We start from the raw sequence: 23158 nt of genomic DNA, 5'->3' as shown, positions 1-23158 counted from the left end.
TAAATTTAGAATACCTGAGCTTTGTCATTATTAGCTGAATGACAGGACCAATACACAGCATAAGACTTCACAATTGAGGTAATATATGTAGAACAGTAAGGATTAGAGTTGGAGCCAGACAGTTGAACCAGCTTCCCCAAAGGCACTTGGATGAGTGGAAGAAGGGTGGATGCTCGCCTCAAATGTTAAGAGAGGCTAAAGAAAAGACAAATGTTGGATAGGCAACCAAGAGTGTACAATACCTTCTGCCTCTGACTTCTCAGCAGGGTAGGACACTAATCGTAACAGGAATTAACCCCTCACTTAACCAGCAGAATCAGTTACCTTCTGGCTTTCCACCCTAGCTTACCATGTGATAAAGCAGAATGTTACAAGTAGAAGTGACAGAATATTAGGAGAGAGAAAAACTGTGACCAGCAGGTATTAAGGCTAGTATTTAAATGCAATTATTACGTTTATTAAGCAATGATTAAATAGACATCAAAATGTGAGAAATCAAATGGAAGTTAATAAAGTAACACCCAAGTTCAGATTAAAACTAGAAATGAGGACACATTTGCAAAGCAGCAGGATATACAAGTTGAAAGCACAGGCTTAGGAAACAGACTGCACAGGATTCATATACTGCATCTTCCTTTGATTAGTTATATCACTTTTCTGTACCTACACTTTTTCTTCTGTAAAACAAGGATAATATTAACATACACTGCATGTGGTGGTTGTGAAGAGTAAATGGGATAATCCAGGTTGAAGTGTCTGACCCCAAATAAATGACCAATTAAATATTTTTTGTAGTGTCACATAAAATCATTTCTTCTTGACCTGGCCTTGGAAATGCATCTACTTAGAAATGCATATTTGTGTCTCTTCTCCATAGTATCAGAGGTATAAAATGATAGATCCAATTATAACAACTAAGAAACTTATGTTGGGGCTCCCCTGGTGGCGCAGTGGTTGAGAGTCCGCCTGCCGATGCAGGGGACACGGGTTCGGGCCCCGGTCCGGGAAGATCCCACATGCCACGGAGCGGCTAGGCCCGTGAGCCATGGCCGCTGAGCCTGCGCGTCCGGAGCCTGAGCTCCGCAACGGGAGAGGCCACAACAGTGACAGGCCTGCGTACCGCAAAAAAAAAAAAAAGGAAAGAAACTTATGTTGTAATGAACAGTGCCATTTATATTCCAGCTGTGAAACTTCATGAATGCAAATGAAGTCAATGTGACATTATTTGACTAGAACAGATATTTAATTTTTACATAAATCTATGGCTCTCAGATAATATTTGGGTATTTAAATAGATACATAAAATCATGTTCTACCACATTACAGTATTAAGCAAACCCTCTTGTACTTGTTAATTAAAGCCTTGAAAATGTTAACACCAGACAGTTTGTGTCATAAAATGATGAACACAGCTAATTAAAATTTAAGAGCAATATTTGCATGATGGTTTTCATAGGAAACATGTTTATATTTAACTTATGAAGAGGATTGATCATTCAACTAGAATGCTGTGGTGTGGTCTGAACAGTTGTTTACAGTTGACGTGTTCTGAATGGTTGGTGTCTTTATGGACTCTGTTTATGTGTTCTGAATTCAATCAAGATGTTCCAAATTCCCAATTAATTTTATAACAAAAATATATCTGACACAAGTGTTAATGTAAGAATATGACCAATTTTCCTTTTTTATTTTAATTTCTAGTAGTAAATTCTTCCCTAAATGATCTACTCATTGAGGATATTTAGACATTCGCATGGGATATGTTTTCTACTAGAGAGTGATATGATAATACTGAATGGTGCCAAAAGTCTATTTTGTTTTCACATTTAAATTTTATTTGACAGTTTTGGGGAAGTTTAACCTCTTTGATTTAGATTAAAAGCTGAAAATTCTTATTTTATTCTAGATTTCATCAGTTTTAAAGTGATGTAACAGTAAAAACTACAAAAGTATTTTGAAAAACAAAACTGCTTAAAATCATATTGAATATTGTGTAAATTTTAACCCCTTGACAAGTGGAACCAAATCATCTCTATTACCTACTTATTGTCAGTGTGCAAAAAAAAATTCTTTAATTTTTCTTCTATACTTACGTTTGAATATAATGCGATTTATACTTGTCAAACATTTAATGCTAGCATACTAGCATAATAAGACTTCTCTTATATATATTTTTCTCATATATTTTTGAAGCAAATTCATTGTCAATTTTTTTGCATATTATTTTACTATGAAAATTATATCTAAATGTGAAATAAGAAAATAATAAGATATTCTCATTCATCAATAATAATACAAGTAAAATTCTAATAAAAATTAAATTGATAATAGTTTGGGACACAATGTGTGCCAGACCTTATCTTAAGCATGTAACATATTTAATGCACACATACCCTTAAGATACAAATAATCTGTCTGCTTCTCATTTATAGTGGAGGACATTAGTGCTAAAAAAGGACACACTACAGAACTGGAGTTCCATAAAACTCCCTTAGACAACCGTTGCTTAACATTATTTAAATTAGAGAAGGCATTTCATTGTAATACCAATATTACTTTCTGTTTTGATATCAACTTTTCCATAATGTAGTGCAAAATAAAATATTTATGTAAAAAGAAGACAAACAGGTTCAACTTATGTCAGCTTAGTTTTATATTATCAGTGGTTTGTTGATGTCATAATTTTCTGCATTGAAGGAACAATAGATTCATCCATACTGCCACTGATATGTCTTTAATGATAAAATTGAATCAGAAATACTTTGAAATCATCTTGCTGATTAAGTTACATGGTATTCTGAGAATAGATAAGTCAGAAGACAAATGAAACTCATTTAACAGTATGAGATATTATTTTACCAAGGGGAAATATAGAAGATAAACATATATTTTTTAACCTGGAGTGCTACAATTAAGACAAAATATTTACATTCAAGTAAAAAAATAAATTCTCTATCATTTGTTTACTTTGCCAGTAACCTAGTATTTTTCCATGAGCTATCCATGTTAAGTGATCATTTTGCTTATAAAGATTTTGAATCTCTTTTTGAGGGTATAAACCTCCCCGGCCTTCTCTGAATCTTCTTCTGCGCTAAAACTTGCAGTCAGCCCACCCTAGCATTTTGCTTCTTATAATCTTTTATAGTGGCCTGTGTGAACATATTGTACCACCGAGGGCCTTCAAATCCTCATTCAAAGATAATTGGGGACTGCTGTCAGTATTCCTTAACACGGAAAACTTATTGGAATAGCACTTTGCTGTAGGGAAGGAGCATCCTATATAGAAATGTTTAAATTAATTCTTAATCTAATAGAGGACCATACTAATGGGCATAAATGTTCATCCGAAACACCCAGGAATTTCTCTTATCTGAATTACCACCACCACCACACACACCCCTGCCCCCCACTTAGCAAAATACTTTTAAAAGAACAAGTATCCCCAAAGCTATTATGAATTTATTGTGAATATATTTTCTCACTATTTCTATAATCTGAGTGTTTTCCTTAAACCCCCCAATAAATGAAGAACCTGATATATGTAATACCTTTAGAAAGCCTCTTTTTATTGTATAAGTATGAATTATTTGTGGAAATCATACATGGAAAACAATAAATGATCAATGACCATCTTGACAGTAAAGGTCAGAAATGCAACTCAACCTGACTTAAGAAAAAATAGCTATCATTTCAAATGGTAAAATTATGGGAAAGGCAGGGGAAAAACTAGGCCTCAGCACAAAAATAGCAGCAGTATTTAGATATCTTAATAACATGTTCCCTTCCAGCTTTTTCTACACAGTTGGAAATAAGGCCACTTATAGTAACTAGGCATATATCTGCCATCAAAGAGTAACATGTTAAGAATCCTAGTGGAAGGTGCCTATTGGCCTAGTGTGGATCAGAGGCCCATCCTGGAAGTAATCAATGGTCTGGCTATTCAACGGATTGGCGTATGTATTTAACTCATCTTCAGTAAATCCTAGCCATTAAATCACTGAATCCAGACAGCCTGAGCAAGGAAGATGACAAATTCCAATTAGATCATAGTAGCAGATGAGAGCTATGCACATTTTATAGAAGAAACAGATTGCGGGTGAGGAGGAACAGTATAGGTGTGCCCTTTATTGCCTAGCATTGAAATTAGATACTTATAGGCAACATCTTTTCCATTAGACTGTGAATTCTGGTTCATGGCTTAATAATGATATCTTTGAAACATCAACATCTCCTAGAGGACCTGGCACATCTGTGTGCTCAGTAAATAGAACTATGTTTAATAGAGTATTAAGATTATATAAGCTGTTTGTTTCTGTAGTGATGGCTTGAATTCTATTGCATATTGGGCACAGTAGTTATACTGTGTTATTTATTTCTTAGCTCTGGATAATGCAAATTATTTGATTTATGTTACATTTCAGTATTTCTTTTGTTATCAATTATCCTAATGCAACTTAGCCTTCCTTATTTTTCAGGATATTTACACCTCAGTTTAATTTAGTAAATGTCCAATCCTTTTCTTGTCTCGAGGATTTCTTTTTTCTAAGGTTTTTAATAATATTAAAATAACAACAATCATCCTTCATACTATCTCCTTTTCTCAGCCTGTAACTATTCAATAGACTTTGTAAGCAGGAATACCTTCCAAAAGAGGTTTTTGGCTCCAAAAATATTTTCAGGCACATTAAAAAGTGATTCTTAGCAGTGGGGAAACATTACCAACACATATGTGTTGTTAACATTTACTAATAAATAAATGTTTGCTAGAGCAGGTTACATTATGAACTGATTAAAAACTTTCACCAAGGAGTAGTTAGATTTTTGCCTTGTTAGTTTCTTTTTCTAATCCCTAAAGAAAAGATTCACATTATGTTTCTAAATAGCTTTGTAATTACAGCATTCTTCTCTTCTAAGTCCTGAATGGCTTTAAAGGCTACAGATATTATTTTGCATTTATATCCTTGTCCTTTTATTGCTTTTATCAGGAGATACATAGAACAAGTCTGAATTATGTTTTGCAGACCTTTTATGTTTTCTCTTTGCTCTTGCCTTTATTTTATATCATTGACTTTTTTTTTAATTGGGGTATAGTTACTTTGCCATGTTGTGTTAGTTTCTGTTGTACAACGAAGTGATTCAGCTATATGTATACATATATCCCCTCCCTCTTGGACCTTCCTCCCACCCCACCATCCCACCCATCTAGGTCACCATTGAGCACCAAGCTGAGCTCTCTGCGCTATGCAGCAGGTTCCCATCAGCTATCCATTTTACACGTGGCATGCACATACATCAATCCCAATCTTCCAATTCATCCCCCTCCCCATATTCACATGTCTGCTCTCTACGTCTGTGTCTCTATTCCTGCCCTGCAAATATGTTCATCTGTACCATTTTTCTAGATTCCACATATATGCATTAATATATGATATTTGTTTTTCTCTTTCTGACTTACTTCACTCTGTATGACAGTCTCTAGGTCCATCCACATCTCTACAAATGACCCAATTTTTTTCCTTTTATGGCTGAGTAATATTCCATTGTATATATGTGCCACATCTTCTTTATCCATTCATCTGCCTATGGACACTTAGGTTGCTTCCATGTCCTGGCTATTGTAAATAGTGCTGCAATGAACATTGTGGTACATGACTCTTTTTGAATTATGGTTTTCTCAGGGTATATGCCCAGTAGTGGGATTGCTGGGTCGTATGGTAGTTCTATTTTTAATTTTTTAAGGAAACTCCATACTGTTTTCCATAGTGGCTGTATCAATTTACATTCCCACAAACAGTGCACGAGTGTTCCCTTTTCTCCACACCCTCTCCAGCACTTAAATGTTTATAGATTTTCTGATGATGGCCATTCTGACTGGTGTCAGGTGGTGCCCCACTGTAGTTTTGTTTTGCATTTCTCTAATGATTAGTGATGTTGAGCATCTTTTTATGTGTTTGTTGGCCATCTGTATGCCTTCTTTGGAGAAATGTCTATTTAGGTCTTCTGCCCATTTTTTCATTGGGTTTTTTTTTTTTTTTTTTTTTTTGATATTGAGCTTCGTGAGTTGTTTGTATATTTTGGAGATTAAACCTTTGTCTGTTGCTTTGTTTGGAAATATTTTCTCCCATTCGTCTCATTTATGGTTTTCTTTGCTCTGCAAAAGCATTTAAGTTTAATTAGGTCCCATTTACTTTTGTATTCATTTTCGTTACTCTAGGAGGTGGGTCAAGAAAGATCTTGCTGTGATTTATGTCAAAGAGTGTTCTTCCTGTGTTTTCCTCTAAGAGTTTTATAGTGTCCACTCTTACATTTATGTCTTTAATGTATTTTGAGTTTATTTTTGTGTATGGTGTTAGGGAGTGTTCTAACTTCATTCTTTTACATGTAGCTGTCCAGTTTTCCCAGCACCACTTATTGAAGAGACTGTCTTTTATCCATTGTATACTCTTGCCTCCTTTGTCATAGATTATGTGACCATAGGTATATGGGTTAATCTCTGGGCTTTCTATTTTGTTCCATTGATCTATATTTCTGTTTTTGTACCAGTACAATACTGTCTTGATTACTGTAGCTTTGTAGTATAGTCTGAAGTCCAGGAGCCTGATTCCTCCAGCTCTGTTTTTCTTTCTCAAGACTGCTTTGGCTATTTGTGGTCTTTTGTGTTTCCATACAAATTGTAAATTTTTTTGTTCTAATTCTGTGAAAAATGCCATTGGTAATTTGATAGGGATTGCATTGAATCTGTAGATTGCTTTGGGTAGTATAGTCATTTTGGCAATATTGATTCTTCCAATCCAAGAACATGGTATATCTCCCCATCTGTTTGTGTCATCTTTGATTCATCAGTGTCTTATAGTTTTCTGAATACAGGTCTTTTACCTCCTTAGGTAGGTTTATTACTAAGTATTTTATTAATTGACTTTTCATATATAATTCATTACTAAAATTATTCATCAAGAAATGTCAGGGCTTCCCTGGTGGCGCAGTGGTTGAGAGTCTGCCTGCCGATGCAGGGGACACGGGTTCGTGCCCCGGTCCAGGAAGATCCCACATGCCACGGAGTGGCTAGGCCCGTGAGCCATGGCCACTGAGCCTGCGCGTCCAAAGCCTGTGCTCCACAACGGGAGAGGCCACAACAGTGAGAGGCCCGCATACCACAAAAAAAAAAAAAAAAAAAAAGAAATGTCATCAGGTATTTTCATTAGGTATTATGTTAGACTGTGGGTAACTTGCCTGTAGATATTTATTAGCCTTCTCCTCACTTTACAGATGTGGATAAAAAGGAAACCAATCTATGAATTACCTTATTCAAGGTAATGCAGTGAGCAAAACATCAAAGCAGAACCTAGAATTTGTCAATTTCAGTAAATATAGCATGATATAAAGCTGTCATAATTATAAGGATCCATTTCATTAGAAGACACTGCTCTAGGCTCTAAGGAGGTATAGATGAATGCTATCTCAGACATATAGGTCAATTTGCCTGAAAAACAGACAGAATCTAGGATATGGAAAGATCACCAAAAAGTCCTTATACACATCCTGTGTTACTGATGTATATTCTGTGAATTTCCTTTCACTCTATACAATTTTTCTCTTAAACATTAAAAAAAAAAGTTCTATTTTCAATATGCTGATATATATTGAGGAAAAGATATAGCTTTACAATACTTGTGCCAACTTAAAAAATGCACAATGTGAGAGTTGTGAGTTAAGTTTTATTTGAGGCAAAATGAGGATTATAGCTTGGGAGACAGCATTTCAGATAGCTCTGAGAAACTGCTCCAAAGAGGTAGGGGGGAAGGTCAATATATATGTGATTTTGGTGAAGGGGGGAGTACATACAATCAAGCACATATTTTTTCCAGAAAGTTTCTGCTAGTTTCATGATGGTTACTGCTACTCATGAGGAGCTCATGTCACCATGAAAGATGTTAGTGCTTTTCTAGATATGAGAAGATACAAGAATTGGGCTCATAAAGTCATCTCCTGAAAATATCTAACTCTCTGAAGACCTGTTCTGCCAGTTTTTTCCAGAGCATAGAGTACCTCTTTTCTGCTCTCCACCCTGAACTCCTTTCAGGGGATGTTGAAAGCCAGGAATTGCAGCAGCTCATGATTTAATGCTTTTAGAGGTAGATGGCAAGTGCCAATGCCAAGTACCAATTTGTAGTTGACACTTGGAATATTTATTTGAGGTCTTCTCATTGACTACTTTGAAATTTTAAATGAAGTATATTTAACCAGGTCATTTTAATTTTTACGTCAATTTGAATTCATTTGTGTGTCTTAATGTATAGTTTTTTCCTGCATACAAAAAATAAGAGGAAACCTAAGGTTAGAAGCCACAAAATAAATTATTTCATTTTTTATCCAACTTTTTATTCATTTATACATTTATTTATTTATCAATATTTTGGAAAATGCTCCTTGAGAACAATGGCAAAAAAATGCCTTTTTATTTAAGACTGGGAGTTCTGGTGGCAGTTCTGGTCTAGTCACAGCTTGTGAAGCAAAATTTCTGCACAGGACTAGCCTTCTGCATGCTATTATAGAGAGCAAAATTATCCTTCCCCTGGCACAGTTTGCAAGAGGCAGCTCTTAGAAAGTAAACTGTCTCTTCATGCTATTGAAATGAAGCACACTGATCTCATGCAAAGAACAGTGCAGCTGGTACCATGAGAGGAAGACAGTCAGATCCTTTCTGATGGAAAAATGAAGTCAGACCAAGCTTGCCTCCTTTCTTTTACAAAATGTAATTATGTCAACCACAAAGCTCCATTATAGACAATGTTTATAATTAGTACTATTTTCCCTTTAATTTTAAATAAAACATGCTAGTTGTGTCATGCCAACATATTTTCTACAGATGCTATAAACAATGAACAATCAGAAATCCATTTGAGTTGTTTTTGTAGTTATTATTTCAAATTGTGAAAACTCATAATAAAAATCAATGTAATGAACAAACACCATTATATGTTGATAAACATCATACTCTTTCAATTTCAGACAAAGCCAATGAATATTAATCAGATCTTTGGCTCTAAAATGATGACATCAAATGGGATTTCCTGTACCTATTAGATTTCCCTCATAGTTCAGTTCTTAAAAGGCCACTGAAATGATTTATTGTACTCATATCTCAAAGTTTTCAGAATGACATTAACATATTTATCATACACAGAAGGAAATAAAATATTAGCTTGGTAGCGAAATGGATTGATTTCAAGACCTTGCTTGCCCTCAAGCAAACAAGTTTATCTTATGTGATCTCATTACATGAGGTTCTAAGTTTTATTTTACTTTTGAATTTACATAAGCTATGAATTATGGGAAGTGATGATATAATTTGTTAGGAAAAGATGTAAATTATAGAGTAAGTAGTTATATGTGTAGATTAACTTTTCAGATTCTACGTAATAGCAAACATTGGTTTGATTTTAGATAGCAGTGAGTCTATTATCTAGACTTGGCTTTATTATTTATTGTGTAATCATGAACTAGAAATTCACTATCTTTACTCCTTGGTTTTCTCATGGATGAAATGATAGGCAGTCAACAGTCTCAACAATAGCTTCGTGCTACACAATTCCATCATCTGTGCATTGGTATGGACATAAGTAACCCGACAGAGTTTGGCTATGGCTATGTCTACATTAGAATCTCACCTCCTCAACTCCAAACTTATCTAATTAATGTTATTTGTTGTGCATAATAACAGGATTTATATAAAGAGTTATGAGAGATGACTGTATAATTATAATAGAGATGTGGTTGCAATGTTAGACAAATTTGAGGATTTAAAAAGTGACTAATATAAACTCTTTAACTCATCTAAATCCTTCTTTATATAAACCACTATAATTATTCAAATATTGGTTTATTTGGTTGTATTCAGCCAATCAAAACACTACCAAGTCAAAAGGGTCCTATTTAAAAGTTGACCAGAATTTTACATGTACTCAATGTCTAAGAATGTATCTATGTGTATAGATACAGTCAGATTTTATATAATCCATGGGTTGCCAGTCTATAAGTCAACCCCTTATATTCTCTTTTTTCTTTTAGTCCCTGTCTGCCTTTTGGCTATTTCACTGCTTCTTAGCACTTTTACTAGCAAGTTAGCAGTGACATATAGAAGAGGTGAAAATTAAATCAATATTGCTTCTTATGTTAGCAGAACTGCTAAGAAAGGGCTTGAAAATACTGTCCAAAATGAAGTCTTTAAACATTTATGAATTACCACTATATCAACTTATCCATATCTCTCTTTACCGTAGAGAATCAAGAGCTAACTCATTTATGATAGGACTTCAATATGTTTACTTGGACAGAAGTATAACACCATGCAGGTGGTTTTCAGCTGCCACTTCATCAAATATTATATGAATAATAATGTCTATATATCAAACACTTACTCTGTAGTATAGTTTCCTATGTGCTTTACATTGACCAATTTAATTCATCTTAACTTTTCCATAATATGTTTCGACATCCTGCATTTCCTCTAACTCCATGTTCTTTCTTAATCTTTTGTTTAATAAAAATGACTGTGCAATGCAATGGGTTAAATCAGAGGAGGCTGCTCCCTGCTGAGAATAACTATCTACTGTCCTGCAAGCAAATGGTGACACACCAGCTAGGAAGCTATAGGAAGTGATCCAGAGGAGAGAGACATCATGCTTTCTTCTCTTCAGTATTTCCCTTATTCTGCCCACCTCATGACTTGCTTTTATTTCACCAAAATACTCATATACAAATTGATTCTTAGAAATCCAACCAACATCTTTTATTAGAAAAGCCTAGAAAAGGCTAACTCCTTGTTTGGAATCAGGACGAGAGCCTTATTCTGCCCCAAAGCCAGGCTAGCTACATAATTTGCAGGGCCCAGAGTAAAAGAAAAATGCTAAGAAAGTCAATATTTTTTTTTTCATGGCCTACTGCCACAGTGCACTGTGGATGGATGATCCCCAAGAATCTCAATCAGACATGACAGTCCCTGCACCCAGGATCCCAGCAGGGGCAAAGGGTGATGATAGAATACAGGACTCTCCCTGCTCCGGTGCAGTGATGCAACCCAGTTGCAGCCCTGGGCAGGACAGCTACAGATGCAAAGCAGGTGTGGGGAGAAGGAGTCTGAGTGGGGCATAGGGTGTAAGAATATCAGAAGTTTATGGAGAAGTACCCACCCTGGGGAGGTTAAGGACAGTAGGAAGCAGAGTTACATGAGCCAAGACTCTAAGCACCCGGTGCCAGCTCCATTGTCCCATCAACCTTCACTTACAAAACATAAATTGGAAGATAAAATTATTAAGACTTTCAACATGATGAAAACAGAACATTAAATCCCAAGGCCATTCTGAATGTGGGGACCTATGTTACTACACATAATAAATCTGCCTAAGACAATACTAAGATGAAGAAAGTTTAAATAATTAATCGAAGACCATATATTTGATAAGAGTCAGAGTCTATATTTTTGGCTTTAAAACACATATCTTTCTACTCTGTTACTCTGATTATCTGACATAAAACTTAATGTGGTACTTATTATACCAGTATTCTCCATTATCATAAGATTTTTGTTTAATGTATGCTTTCTTCCAGAAGGGGCATGATAGAAACTGTTTATTTCCATTAGTATAGAATATCAGTGATAACTCTTTTGATTTAATCAGCACCTTGCATTAGGTTAGGAAAACCAAAGGAACTTCTTACAGAGACAAAGGATGCATATCTCAGAAAAGAAATGGGTTTCAAAAATGGATTGAAGCTGGGCATAGGGAACCGATGAATTTTCTCTTTTACTCCGTTCCTTTCTGCATGTCTGCTTTTTGAGTATTTCTATATGAGTCTTTCTATTGCTTCTTTTCCAAAGTTACAGATGGAACTTGTTCAATACATACTTCCTGAGTTTTGATATCACTGGTCCTGTCACCCAAGAGAGAATGACATACTATTTTTTTTCTCGATTCTAAATCCTCAAGAAAGGGATTGGTTGACATATTCTAGGTCATAATTACCCTACCCCTATGCTTTAAGAGCAGCTATTCAGGAATATTAATATATTAAGGAAAGGACTTCATGAAGCTGCCCAGTAACTATATGTGTGAAGAGAACTGTTCCTAGAAATGAGAGGCTGACAGGCAAGCCATAGGTTCCACTCTGGATGGGGCAAGGCTCCGTGGCATAAGATCTTATTAAATTTATTATGATATTTTGTGGTAGAATCACTCATTCCTCAAATCCAAATATATTTTGAAACATCACAATAAATTTGCTCTATTTCTCAATTTTATACAAGAATCTGGATGACTTTAACTAAGCTTCACATCAGACCCTATTTATACAAAAAGCAAAATTTCTGTCATTTTTCATTTGTGGTGTATTTGTGACCTGACAGGCCTCCCATCCCTCTTGATGATATACTTTATTGAAAGAGTAAAAATGCTGGAAGGTGAAATACAATGCAGACCATCCCATAGCTGTCAATGCCATTTTTAGTTCCTGCTGGGATTTCCAGTTTGTCAGAAATTGCCAGAATTCGAGAGAACTATTTAAACTATGTGTATAGCCTGCATACCAACTGGGGCCACTGGGTACACAAGAAACCTCTAAGAGCAGTGTCAAATGTTTCATGTGAAACAATACCTACTGCCAGAATGTTACTGCTGTCTAAGGAAAGCTACATTAAAGGAATTATGCTCCTGAGGTCTATATGAAAAACACAGCCTCTGTGAACCTGAATTTCATCTGCTTATATAAAATTTCAGATTACACACTTCTCTAATATATGTTCTCAGGCTTTGCAATAAAAGCTGGGTGCTTTGTGATGGAATTTTGAAGCATAATACTGATCTTTTTGACAGAAACGATGTGTCTTCAAAGTTTTATATCATGCTTTTATACTTTGTAGCTTCAGTGAGTACATTCTACATCATGTCACCTTCTCCATTTATTAATTTTCCTGAAAGTCAAAACTTTCATTATGTTTGTGCAATATTTGCATGCATGATCTTGATTTGGGGGAATACTTTGTTTCTTTATAAAAAGATTTAGAGCACCATTAGTCCTTATTGATTTACTCATAATCTTTGGTTAAGTTATCACATCCTTTTGGAAACAAGACAAAATCTATCAGGCCAGTAAAATGCACTGAGGCCACAAAAATTTTTTAACATTACCAAATCATGCTGAGAAAATATCCAGAATTTCAGATCCAGTAAAAGGAATTTCCGTGATACCACACTCTTATCTCTACTTTATAACATCTAAGCAGTATTTTTTCAATGTAAAATTTTTAAGTCTGCATTGGTTAAACAAATTTTAATAAATTTTAAAGGTAAGCCACCTGTAAAGATATAGTGATTGAAAGGTAAACAGTAAAAACAACCCATGACTTGTTTTTTGGATAATCTTGGGTTCAAATTCCAGTTCTTAAACTTCCTAATTCTCTGCTGTTGAATAAGTTACTGGTCTCTATATTTTTTCATCAGTCAAGTGGGGGAAGGCTGATTACATCTGCCCTGTGTAAAGATCAAATAGGAGATTATCTGAGTACTGCTGTTCAGCTTCTCCACACTCTTATGCACACAGATTGTATGCAGATACCTTCTTTTCTGACTTGTTGAAGTCCATCTTGTACCAGTTGTGAAATACTTTGAATATATATAAATGCCTATAGCCACAACCTTGGATACATCAGATACTCAACACAGTCTAAACATGGTGCCTAAACACAGCACTAATTATTTTGTTCTATACATGTAGAAAGAATCTTTGAGGTAAATCCCTCATCAAGAAAGAATGACAGAGGGCTTCCCTGGTGGCGCAGTGGTTGAGAGTCCGCCTGCTGATGCAGGGAACACGGGTTTGTGCCCTGGTCTGGAAAGATCCCACATGCCACGGAGCGGCTGGACCCGTGAGCCATGGCCGCTGAGCCTGCGCATCTGGAGCCTGTGCTCCGCAACAGGAGAGGCCACAACAGTGAGAGGCCCGGGTACCACAAAAAAAAAAAAAAAAAAAAGAAAGAAAGAATGACATGCATCAAGACACAGGGTATTAATAAATAATTCTTGCATTAATTTATATATTACTAGTGATTTGTCACATAGTGTTATTCACTGAATATATTTATTCTGTCAGGCATCATTTCAGACACATGCCTGGGCATTGGTTGTGATGATTACCTGTGAAACATTCACAAAATTTTCATTGTGAAAATTACAAACAGTCATTGTGAGGTGAAGCCACTCAAACTACTAATCTCTGTATTTGTCTGAGTCCCATTATGTACTAACTTAAAACAAAATGAAGGAAAAGTATAATTGTTTTGCCTTCCATTAGTTGGAAAGATGGTAGAAAAACAGTATTTAGTTTAAAACTAGTGACTCTGAAATTGATTAGTTCTTAATCATGGATAAATAATAAATTATTTAAAACCTGTTGAGCCCTTATTACACATCAAGCCCTGTTAAGTATTGTATTATGTACTGCACATGTAATTTTAAATTTAATTTTCAAACAATCTATGACATAGATAAATTTAATTATCTCAATTAAATTTGAGATAAGAAAACTGTTTTGAAAATATACCATACTTGGCCAGGGTTTTATGATTATAAGAGAGGAAATGAGATTTGAATCTAGGTGTCCGTAACATGAAAAAACACACTATTTTCTGCTTTGTGTTACTATCTCTGTGTGTAATACATATAGTATTGCTTTTTAATATTAAACTTAATTAAAAAATAGTAAGTAAATTGAGGATATCTTTTATTTGTTGAAAAAATGGCAAATTATTGCCTCGTATCAATTTCTCAAATTCTGAAAAACGCTTTGTAGACATTCCAGTAAAAATGTAAATTTATGCTATTTTCTCCTCTTCCTCTGAGACTACAATGAGTGCAGAAATATATAAGCTGAAAACAATAAATAAGGAGAAAACTGACACCATCAGAAGACAGGCGATATTATCAGATTTCTTTTTGTGGGAAAGTAAGTGAAAAGCTTTTGGTAATGGACTTAGGAAATTTCATCTCTATTAAAATCAACTCAGCTACCTTTCCAGTTGTGAGGCCAAAATCCTTGTTATCTTCTGGTCTTCTCTTTATCTCACACCATACGTCCAATATCTCATCAAATCCTAACTTTAAATATATCCCAAATTCCAGTGTTTCTTCTCACTTCCCTCACTAGGAAGCCACCATCAAACAAGCGGCTATCTTCTCTTGGTGAGGTGATTGCAATCACTTCCAAGCTGATCTCCCAGATTCTACCACCCTTGCTCCCTGGAGTCGGCCTATTCACAACACAGCAACCTGTATAATCCTGTTACATGTTTGGCACATCATGGCATTTCTCTGTTCAAACCCTCCAGTGACTTCTTCTTTCTCTCAAAGTAAAAGGCAGTATACCTTGCAGTGTCCTGGGACACACTTCAGGTAGGAAATATTCAAACCTCAAGGTCAAAGAGAAAATCTGAACACCTCTCAGCAATGGAAAACAACTAACAAACAAAGCAATGATGATAAATCAGGTTTGCATCTATTTCCTATTAACAATTGATATTATAAAATATGAATATAAGCAGTAAAAGAATAAAAAATTGGAAATGTTTAAAAAGAGGGGAGGGCTTCCCTGGTGGCGCAGTGGTTGAGAGTCCGCCTGCCGATGCAGGGGACACGGGTTCGTGCCCCGGTCCGGGAAGATCCCACATGCCGTGGAGCGGCTGGGCCCGTAAGCCATGGCCATTGGGCCTGTGCGTCGTCTGGAGCCTGTGCTCCGCAACAGGAGAGGCAACAACAGTGAGAGGCCCACGTACCACCAAAAAAAAAAAAAAAAAAAAAAGTAGGGGAAAACTTGGGAAAGAAAACGAGAATCTACATTTAAAGCATACTACTTTGGCTATTAATTAACTGTAATTTTTGGCAAAACATTTACATTCTATGGATTTTAGTTTCACTGAGTTTTGATGATTCTATCCTTTCTATGATTCTGTTTTTTTTTTTTTTTTTTCATTTTTCCTATATGACTGCTTTGTTCATTATGTAGAAAATTATTTCTGGTTTGATAGTTCTTACATTATCCATTGAAAATAAGACATAAAATTACAATATTATTACAGAATTAAAGTCCCAAATTTCCAAATTTTTTTCAGAGAAGCATTATATGTACTGGTTACCATTGTTACTTCTTAACTTTCTTATCAACTCTGAGGTTTTTCTTCTCATTTTGGCCTAATCCTTGGAGTATCTGTTCATCTCTTTTTCCCCCAGAATATAATCCAGCTGCTAATAAATGCTTTCTGGACATTTCTGATCTAAATAGTCCATCAATATTTTCTGCCTTAATGTGTTTAAAACTAGACTTACTCTCTTTCTACCCCAAGCTAGGGTCTTCTCCTGTTGTTGCACCTTCTGTCAAAAACATCACTATTTTCTGAGTATTCAAAACCTCTATGGTTACTTTTTTGACTTTTTATTTTCCTTCTTTCCTAGCAGAGTTATTTCTTTATCTGGTGTGTATTTACTGTGGGCTTAGGATTCCACTGGTGTAAAAGACATGGAAACTAGATATGCTCACTAGAAATTCTCTATTTTTTGTAGATCAATATGCAAATAATTACAATACAATAAATTGAGTATTGAATAAACAATAAATCAATTTGCAATAAAGCAGTATGTGATTATAAAAGAAGTAAGGATTATCTTTGTCCCTATGAGAATATCATATAATCTCATTTAATCTCTCAGGTTACCATCAGAGTAGACTTTTTGCAATATAGTTCTTAGATCAAGTAGATCTGCCATTAAAACTTTAGGGATTCACTTTGCCAAGAAAATCAAATAAAACTATGTACTGAATATTCAAGACATCTATGGTCTGGATCTTTTTTCCAAGCCTCATTTCACACTATTTCCCCAGTAAAAATCATACATGTGATTTATTAAAATATTTGCCTTTCTCTAATCCTCATACTTTTCCTTATCCATGCATTTTCTCACTCTATTTTATTAACTATCAGTACCTTTATCTTTCAAGGAACTACTAAAACCAACCAATTCCTGAAGTTTTCCCTGCTTATAATAATAAGAAATCATCTGTTCCTTCTCTTAACTTGTATAATGGTTTATATGCATCATTCCTAACATGCTTATCACATCACTCTTTGGCATATTTTATTACATATCCCTTCTGTCCTACAAAATAATATGCCTCTTGTGAGTAGGTGTCATTCCCTACTTCTTCTTAAATACATATTTGTACTTAGAGACTTTTGATCAAAATCCCCTTTATAAGCTTAAGACACAACACTAACCGTGATTTCATTATTCTTCCTCACGTTGTGGATAAAAAGTGGAAAAACAAACTGTGATTTTTAACTATTGCTCTCAATTAAATGAAATCACAAGCTGGGTGCAGCCTTCTGAAAGAAAAGATAAATTTCACCTTATTGCAACAACTGAAACATATAATGCTTATAAAGGGAAATGTTTTAACAAATATTGTATTCCTCTGCTGTTTCTTTCACTTATTGAAAAGAGAGGAACCTGCTCATTGACCCTGTTTTACTCAATGAGGCAGTGGGATTACAGTTGGGCCTCACCATGGCCAGTCATTTCTGCCATGAAAAGTGGGCAATACACTTTCCCCCAACTCAATGCCCAATACGTAGACAAAACCTTCAGGTTTGTTCCTGCCTATTATTTGCGCAACTATTCCTGCCAGATAGTTCTGCTGTGGAAAGAACTGAATATGTTTCCCAAGGGGAGGTTGGAGCCACATAAGTAAGGGGTAAACCTGAATGTAATTTAAATATTATTTGAGGTAGCTTAAAAGGGGGCAGTAGAATAATACCTTGATACTACTAAGTCTTTCATTGTCATTTTTTTCTAATTTAATAGAATCAAAATTAAGCCTGTATCAGTGATGGAACTCACATCTGATTTTTTTCAATTACCCAATCCAAGCACCAGCATAGCACTTTGTATGTCAAGGACACATAGTTATTGCTGATGACAATTAATTTGATAAATTAAAAATGAAAATTTTAACTGGTTTTTATTTCCATATTCATTTCTTCTGCTTATCATATTTAGATTGATAAAAATTATTGTGTTCATGCAAAAGACGATGCTGATTTCTATCATTCTTCTTTAATTCGTTGTAATGATTTTTTAAATCAACAACAGAATATTTTAGTCACAGAATTTTTTTAAAAATGTGGGACATGTATACACTGAAGTTAAGAGGTCTTAAGAAAGAAAAAGGAAATCAAGAATTGATTTTGTTGTTTTGTTCAAAGTCTAACAGAGTATATGACCCTGACGCATACGCGCTCTTTCTCTCTTTGTCCCTCTCTTTATAATATATATGTCTGTGTGTGTCTGTAGATGTATATGTGTATGTGTATTAGGTGGAAACATAGAAAGTGACCCTGAGAAAAGCAAGAAAGAAAGACACAGGGACCCAGACGAAATAGCACAAAATATACGTTAGAAATGAAGAGAAGTTTTGATGGACCCTGAAGAAAAGTCTAAGTTACATAAAAGCTGCTTTGGTCACACCTTGAATGCATACTTGGGTTGTAGTCTTCAGAGGCTCTCATCACTTGTTTGGTCTGCTTTTGAAATGCTAATAATATCTTTAGAGTCCTCCGTCCATTTGGAACCTGAAGGACATTAAAGCATTCATTTTCAAACTTCACAGTTGGTTTTTAGATAAAAGTTTATTCTCTATAGAATCAAGGAGTTTTTGTACAAGTTGGCAATGGGACAGATATTTTTTAATCTTCTTTGGCCACGTATATGTTGGTCGATTTGCCACCTGTGCCAGTTCCTTTGAAATGAAAATTTGCCTGATTGTTTCATTTTATTAAAGATTAGGGCGGTCTCATTCCTTTTTTTTTTTTGAATTTTTGAATTTTATTTATTTTTTTATATAGCAGGTTCTTATTATTTTATACATATTAGTGTATATATGTCAATCCTAATCTCGGTCTCATTCTATAATGCTTGAAAAGCTACATTGAAACTAGTATTAATTTCATTATTATGAGCTATTTTTCCAAATCAAGTACAAATATTTTCATCTCATGTGGATAATGGACAACATGATCTAAGGATAACTGTGTAAATTAAAACCCTGCAAGATTAAGTATGTTTTACTATAAAATAGACCATAACCATTGCTTGTAGTTCTTTAAGAGCCTTATTTAATCTTCTAGACTATAAGTAAAATGTCCACAACAATCTTGGAGAGGTATGTGTGCTTTTGTACATACTCACACAATATGGGGCTTTATTTTCTTAAATACACTGCTCTATCTAAGTGTAAGAGAAATTCATTTATTTCCTGTAGTGCATTCATTCATTCATTCATTGAAATAGCACATACTTATTTGAAGTAAACTAAGTAAAAGGGAGAGGACATGATACTAATATCTCAAAATCTAGCAAGGAAGAAATTTGAGGAAAAGTAAGTAATCATAAGACAATGTAATGTTTCCTGCATACTGTTGTGCCATGACCTTCCTGGAGAACAGAGAGAAAAAAATTAATGACTTTGATGGTATGAATCTGGGAAGATATCATAGAAAATTTAGTAGTCAAAATAGACTATGAGAGATAGGAAGGATTTCACCTGTAAGAGATACGAGAAAAAAAGTAGCCAGAAAAATTATTTCAGTAAGTAAAGGACCTATATTTTCCATTGGAAAATTACCTTTCTCCATTTTGTATTTTGTCTAGCAATTCATAGAAGTGTGGTAATCCCTCAGCACTAGAAATTATAGGAATATGACCCAGGCCAGGTCAACCTAAATCTATTTCCCTTCAACTTGAATACTAATCATAACAACTCAAGGTATCCTGAAAATAATTCTCTGATAAGAACTTACATTAGCTTGTGCTAACTTCATTCCCAGAAAACCTCTGGTTTTTATGTTTATGAAGCCTGATTCTATTTAACTATGATTCAGTGAGATACTCAACGTTTTTCTTTCTCACTCAGATATAAAGAAGAAATAAATGAAAATATTTTTTAAAAGTAAAGAAAAAACTAACATCAGAGATAAATATTTCCTTCAAAAAATGAATCAGCAGGCTGGATAGAGCTGAGGAAATCATCAGTGAATTTGAAGATAGGTAAATAGAAATTACTGAAACTGAAAAAGAGAAAAAAATATTGATAATGTATATAAGATGTGAATAAACATCAAATGGTATAAACATATATGTAATTTAAAGTCTCTGATTGAGAAAACAGGGTAGAAGAAATATTTAGAGAGAGAAATGCCAGTGATTTTCAAAAATTAATGAAATTCAATAGACAACATAACCAAGAATCTCAGCAAACACAAACAGGATTAAAAAAAAAAACAGGTAAACAGAAAACAACCAATCGAAAATTAAAATGTCTAGACACATCATATTCATACAGCTGAAAAGAGAAACTTTTTAAAACATCCAAATAGGGAGACAGGGAATTGTATACTAAAGAACAAAAATCAGAACTATAGCAAACTATACAGGATGAAGTATAGAAACTATACAGGATGGAAGATAATGGAACCACATCTTTCTGTTTTGAAAGAAAAAATATTTAATCCCAGAATTCTTTACCTGGTGAAAATATTTTTTCATAAATGAAAGTAAAATGAAGACGTTACTCAGAGTATCAAACCTGATAGAATCTATTGCCAACAGATATGCACTACAAGAAATGTTAAAGTTCTTCAGAAAGAACAGTATGATACCAGATGAAAATTTATATCTACATAAATAAAGAACATAAGAAATAGTAAAAATAAGGTTAAGTATAAAAGTCATTTTTTTCTGTTGTCTAATGCAAAAAAAACTAAAGATGTGCTACGTCGGTTATGTGTACAAAAGTAAAATGAATGACATTGATAACAGAATGGATAGAACAACATGAAAATATATAAGGTCTTCCACTATATGTTAAATGGCTATATGAAGGTAGACTGTGATAAACAAAAATGGAGAAGAACAAATGCAACTGTAAAAAACAACTAATATGTGAACAATAAACAAGAGGAATTTAAAATTAAAGACATAAAACCATTAACATTAGCACTCAAAAATTACTTATATGTAAATCAAACAAAACGTGTAAGATATATATGAGGAAAATTATAAAACTCTGATGAAAGACATAAAAGAAGAAGTAAGTAAATGGAGAGATATTCCATATTCATGGATAGGAAGGCTCATTATTGTCAAGTTGTCATTTCTTCCCAAGTCAATCTATAATTTGAATTCAATCCCAATCAAAATCCCTGGAAATTATGTTCTGGATATCCACAAACAGATTCTCAGTTTATATGGAGAGGCAAAAGGCCCAGAATAGCTAATGTAATATTGAAAGAGAAGAACAAAGTAGGAGGACTGACTCTACCCAACTTTATGAAAGCTATAGTATAAAGCTACAGTAATCAAGACAGCGTCTTATTCATGGAATAATAGACAAATATAATAAAGTGTCAGAAGTGTCAGAAAAATAACATTTTTTTTCTTTTCTCTCACCTCCCTCTGGCTAGAGCTTTCAGCAGTTCTACAGATATGAGTTTTCTCTTATCTCCAAATTACACACAAATATTTTTTTAAGAGCTGAATGTGTTATGTGCATGATTGTGGATAGTGGTTATCTTTTGATGTGGGATGTTGAAAAACAAAAATTTCTAGGACTAAGGATGGTTAGAACACAGATAGTTGTGACTCCCTATCAAGGGGTGGACCTGCTGATCCATATTCTCAGCAAAGGACCATATGGGCATATACCTACTTGTTTTCAGGGGAAGAAACAGTCTTTGGCAGGAGTTGGTGACCAGTATAGGTCAAAAATAACAAGATTAGGGCTTCCCTGGTGGCGCAGTGGTTGAGTCCGCCTGCCGATGCAGGGGGACACAGGTTCGTGCCCCGGTCCGGGAAGATCCCACATGCCACAGAGCGGCTGGGCCCGTGAGCCATGGCCACTGAGCCTGCACGTCCAGAGCCCGTGCTCCGCAACGGGAGAGGCCACAACAGTGAGAGGCCCGCATACCACAAAAACAAACAAACAAACAAACAAACAAACATGGAAAAAACCCAAAACTATGGCAAACATATTCCAGCATGTCCATAAGGAACTGAGAGTCAGTAAATTAAGATTATAATCTTCATTAAGAGTTTATCATCTTAGTGCATCTATCAAAGTTGTGGTTAGTCAGATATATTAACAGTTGCTGCTAATCTATGAAATTTACCCAAAAGGTAAAATAATGCTGACTTGCTCTAGCTATTTGCCAGTCTTAATTGACCTTTCCAGTCATTTCAATATTACTTCATTTTGAATACTGTTATATAACTAAGTCAAAGATGGTCTCTGTATATTGCCCCTATATTATTTATTTCTTTACTGCAGGCTGAGATCTATCAGTAAAAAGACTTGCTGGTGTCAAATTCAAATTTTTACATGTCAAAAAGAGGTTGCTTAAAATATTGTCAATTTTTGTCTTTATCATACTATTATTGCATTATGGGCATTTCTTTTACATTTTATTACATTATATTGTAATCTATTTCTTCATATTTGTTTTCTGTACTAGATCATGGCCTATGGAGGAGACATGTCTGAGCAATTTGATTTTCTAATACCTTGTATAATTCATATTGCATAGTAGACTATAAATAATGAATATGTGAACATGAAACATCATTATATTTAATGATATGTATGTCTATATAAATATGGATGTATTATAGATATGTGTGTGTGTTGTGTGTACTAAGGATAAGCCCAGACATTACAATTTTCTTTACATAGTATCAGTCCTAACATATGTGGGCTTGTCATTGAAATGCTGACATGTCACACTCATGTGAGTCATTTATCTTTTCTAAGATAAATCTCCTTCATTATAAACTTTTAAAACTAGGTTTTGGTTAAGTATAGTGTGGAAGCTAAATCTGTGTATCTGTGTAGAAAGAAAACCAGATGACATATTTCATACATAATTGAAAATATTAAGATAACAATGGATTTTTATGCTATTTTTAAATATGACTTCAGATTGTACTCAAAGTTCATGTATGTCAAAAGTAACAGATTATATACAATCTAAGCTAACTGATGGTTTCAGTGTGTCTTCTACACT

Source organism: Aethalodelphis obliquidens, unplaced genomic scaffold, assembly GCF_003676395.1.
Source record: "Aethalodelphis obliquidens isolate GAN/ISIS:26980383/991018 unplaced genomic scaffold, ASM367639v1 scaffold6, whole genome shotgun sequence".
In the NCBI taxonomy this organism is placed as follows: domain Eukaryota; kingdom Metazoa; phylum Chordata; class Mammalia; order Artiodactyla; family Delphinidae; genus Aethalodelphis; species Aethalodelphis obliquidens.
The sequence above is the reverse complement of the archived record's forward strand: the minus strand, read 5'-3'. Positions refer to the sequence as shown.